A 4,706-nucleotide genomic window follows, 5' to 3' on the forward strand; every position below is an offset into this window, starting at 1 on the left:
ATAGAGAGAGAGAGAGAGAGAGAGAGAGAGAGAGAGAGAGAGGGCAGACAACAGAAAGTAACTTTAAAGCCGGAAAAAAACGCCAATTGGAGTCGTACGTTTAATTTTTATTATTACTATATTATATATGTGCCATATGTATTCACACCGATGTCGTTGTTTACCTAACTGATTACATGATATTACAGTGATAGCACTATTATTATAACAGTTGGCGTCTCTAGAAATTGACTCTCAAGCTGGTGACGATCTTCAATTCTAGAGAAATTTGTTAATCTTACGGCGTTTATACAAAGTATGTTGAATATCATCACTGTGATATTTGGACTGACCCTATGACACGATAGAATGATCATGATCATTCTATGAAATAAGGTAAATACGCGGCGTCGTGTACGCGCTTTCCAATTATGCACCTCGCTCTTGAACGTTAGTGCAGACGCGGAGTGACAGTTTGGCTGAATCGCGCGATCTGTTCAAGCCGCCATTAGAATGACCGTCTCCGGACGTCCACTATGCGCGATTGCTTACTGGAATAGTGCGCGAACAGGAGCATCTGCATTCGCAGCAGCTAGATCGTTCTGTTATAGACAGGTTTGTGACGTAGCTGGCCATTTCGTCCGGACGTAAATTCATCAACAGTTGAAAGTTTTCTCAGAGTGAAAATTATGACGACGGTGCTGGCGATGATGGGACGAGCACTTACAAATATCTATCTCGTCGTACTCGAGCCCCTTGATGTCTTTGTCTACCTAAGCTGATATTGCTTGATAAACATGATTTTTACGTTGTCAGTGATGAATAATAATCATTTAGCAGAGTATCTAAAACCATGTAGAATCGTCATTGAGTGTTAAAGTCAAGCTTTGCTTAGTAGTAAAAAGGGAAACGTTCCCTGACCTATACTTGTTGCTTTGTACGTTGAGATGGCTGCGCCGTCCGATCGTCTGTATATCCAATACTATAGCACGTAATGCTGACGATAAGAAATACTATACTGCTAAGTAAGTGGTTCTCTGACTCTTTGGACGACACCGTCTCGTTTCAACCATCCGCGCTCCATAGTGGTTATTGCGCGCAATAGTATTTGCTGGCATCGATTCGATGGTGTCGAGCATCATCACGGCTTATGGTGGTAGCAGCATTGACAGTGGCAGGGACGACTGTGGTAACGCCGACGCCGACTTAGGTCACCTTGCCGTCGGGCCGCGTCCACTCGGCTTCAGCGGCCTACGTCACAGGGACGCCATATGGACTAGCCAGACTGCTCGGCCAAGCCAAACAGCACAATAGCAGCTTAACCACCATCATGGATCTATCGCAGCACAACCTTTTATCTTGTGTTCTTCTATACTAGCGTGACAACAGCCACGGCTTATGTGACCGCCGCGACTACCACCGGCGGGTAATTGCCGAGCGCACAGAGCAACGAGGTTGCTTGGCTGGTGCCGACACTGCCCCTGTCGCTGACGGTAGCCTGCTGACCGAGCTGGAGGCAAACACCACCAGCAATACGTCCAGAGACGAAGAGATCGTCGGAGGAAACGGCTCCGGGAGCTTTAGTGGCGTTCTGCACCAGCATATTATGCAACAACAACAACAACAATGGCGACTCTAACGACGGCACTCTGTCGAACCCACCAAAACCAGCATAGGCCCTCCCTTAGCCCTCAAAAGTTACAGAAGCAGCAGAAATAGCGCCGTTGGCCAATTATCAGCGGCCATAGCTGTATGATCAGCCCAGTTTCTCTGAACCGTTCGCGTTTGCTCTGCGCGGCCTATTCTCGGCGATATCGGCGGCGTCACCGCCATTTCCACCGCTGCTACAGCCGCTGTCACCGCTGCAGTTGCTCCTGCTGCTGACTAGCTTCCATGCGCTCGCTCGTAGACTGGTCTTTATCGATAGCAAACCAAAGCCTCCATGACTGCGTCCGCGATGTGATGGTACCGGTACGCGGATGGCCTCGGTATCGTCTTGCCATGGCTCTATGGGAGATTCCCATGTGCCGTTCGACGTACCAGCACGCGGCCGATATCTGGTCTTTACGGACGCTATTACAGCAGCTTTTACTGTTCGAGACTCATGCGTACGTTGTATCCCAACGTGTGTAGCTAGGCTTATGTGCGCCTGTATCACTCCCTGCCCAGGCCAGCTGTTCATGCTTGATTTTAGTGTTAACAGCAAAAGCCAGCCGCGGCGATGGCGGCCAACGATTGATACCCCTGTCTGGATTGCTCATTTAGATTTTCACGCTAACGATAAAGAGCAAGCGTGAATGAATGTCTAGCTGAATACAGTACAAAACGATATAAATAATCTAAGAATGTATGCGTTCGTATGTTTTTTTGCTGATTGGGCTGTTTGGTTTGCACGTGGAAGCACGGCGGAAGCGCCGTTCAGATAGCGTCCCGCGTCTTTTTTTTGCTGTTTCACCTAAAAGCTCATGGCTCACGTTAACTTCGACTCAGTTCATGTGAACTCGGTGACGATGCCTCAGTCATTACCACTACTGCTGGCGTTGGTGCCACCAGCACCGCCACCGCCACCGACCCGCTGATGACGATTCGCTGCTGCAACGGATGGGGCAGCACTGCCATCGCGGCCGCTGCACGTTCGTTTGTTGGTTCTTCGCTAGAGCGTTCAGCTCAGCCCTACTCTCAACGCCGCAGCCGTATATGATGATCTTTTTCAAGAAGTGACGCTTGACTTCAACTACAGGCTACAGCGACCACAGTAGCAGCCAATGTAGTCACCGCGACCGCTGTAAAGTCCGAGACAAAATGAAGCTGCACAGCAACAGCGGCATCGGCAGTGGTTAGCTATAGAACCAGTCATCATGTCAGCCGACGCTAGCACCATGTCGCCGTAGTCATTGTGGCATCTGCGCGTCTCTCCGATATTGCTGCAGCATCATGCATGGATTGGCAGTGCGCGGCGTATGTGCTGCTGCGCGCACAGTCGGAGCGTTGCCCCCAAAGTTGTTATCCTCTTCTTCTTTTTTTTTGTTTCTCGCTTTGTTGTTGCTGCTGCTGCTGGTGGTAACAGACCTTTAGTGTACAACGTGCTCACGATCGCTCCGCCATTTTGATTGGCTGGTTGATCGGATGATTGACTGACTAGCAGCGTCGATGGCGTCGTAGTTAGTTGTGACCAGTAACATTAAAATGTAGGTAGTATTAGCGAAGAACAGGCCGCGAGGCAGCCAGACGGGCCGAAGCGAGCGAGTAAGCGGGCGGGCGGGCGGGCGGCCAACGCTTGCCTACGACCGTGCGTTCACTGACGCTTCTGCGACGAGTGACGTCGGACAGCGGCCTCAAACAAACGAATCAACGCGGTTGACTGGCCTCCAGTAGTTGCTTAATACTTCGTCATACTCAAGGGCTCCTGGGTTTGTTGATACTCAGGCGTCCTTCCCCCGAAATAAGTCTTCGAAACTTTATCAGCTCACAACAACAACGTCAGGACGACCAAATTACGCATCTTCAGCGTCGAACCTTCTGGTGAGGATCTCTTCAAATGAAGAACTGCGCAAAGGTTAAGATCTATGGTGGCTGTTATATATTTATGACATTATACATTGCCGTGGTATAAGTACTCGTGGCCAATCGTTTCAACTGTCATGTCGCCGTTGTTTTCAAATAATAACTAATAGCATTATCTAAAATAACTAATAATAGTAAAGGATAAAATAGTAAATCGCGGCGAGGGAAGTAACAATATAGTAGAACAATAGTATAAAGTAACGTAGTGTTTATACTTGGACGCTTTTAACTTGCTCTATATGAACGTTGATCGATGAGCGTTGCTAGGTCGTCGTAATAGAGGCGCATATAGGCACAAGATCCAATCTATTGAAGCCAAGATTAAATAAACATAAAATAAACAAGCATAGCCAGTTCTTTTTAAATATGGATTGAGCTGGTCATGTGTAGAAAAATAATGACGAATGAAATAACACTGCCGCTATCACTGGCTGTTTCTGATGCTACTGCTGCCGACAACGATGGAAACGTCTAGTTAATCCTGTATGAGCATCAACAGGGTTGAGCTTGCGGTAACACGGTGTCATTCACGGTGACAAGAAATGCACCCATTGTATCGACTAGCGCCAGCGTCATCTACATCAGCTCAACAGGTATCGGCAGGCAGCTCAAACAACGACCTGCAAAAGATCAGGGAATGACCGGGCGTCAACATCTGACGTCAGGCCGAGATGCAGTAACGAGCGTGAGAGAGTATCAGAGCGAAAAAGAGACGGAAAAAGAAAGAAATCGCGCGCACAAAACGTGCAAAGCCAAATGAAGATAGCAGAAGCGGATAGATACAGATCGATAGAAACGGAAGTCGGAGCAGGTCTTATTGGACGGAAAAAGCGATGGTTTGCGGGCTGACTTTTGTCATTGATCTCTGCAGCTGCTGCTGCTGCTGTCGGCAATGAATTTTTGAGCTGCTGCCGCTACCTCAAGTAATTGACGTGTGACCATCTTGGCAACGTGTCTACGAAGGCCGCTCATTAAGCTATTCATATTTCCCTTATGCTTTTTTGTACTCAGGGAAGCTTCCTATCGCATCATAGTGATGTTCAGAACAGTATGCTTGTCAAGAGCAGTCATTAGTGTCCCGCATGGTTACGCAATGCGTAGCTGTCTGTAAGGCCATGACCACAGAGACGAGTGGTGGTGCGCAGTAATCAAGAGTGTGAAAT

General features: G+C 48.3%; 1 long non-coding RNA gene across 1 annotated transcript; it reads left to right on the forward strand.

Annotated features, from left to right (window-relative positions):
- The first annotated feature begins 94 nt into the window (after positions 1–94).
- LOC147751752 (uncharacterized) lies at positions 95–4,252 on the forward strand. The gene is made up of 2 exons (XR_015315983.1): positions 95–3,501; positions 4,019–4,252. It is a non-coding gene; the product is annotated as an uncharacterized LOC147751752 (long non-coding RNA).
- The last annotated feature ends 454 nt before the right edge of the window (positions 4,253–4,706 follow it).

This window comes from Varroa jacobsoni, unplaced genomic scaffold (genome assembly GCF_002532875.2).
Source record: "Varroa jacobsoni isolate VJ856 unplaced genomic scaffold, vjacob_1.0 contig06027, whole genome shotgun sequence".
NCBI lineage: Eukaryota > Metazoa > Arthropoda > Arachnida > Mesostigmata > Varroidae > Varroa > Varroa jacobsoni.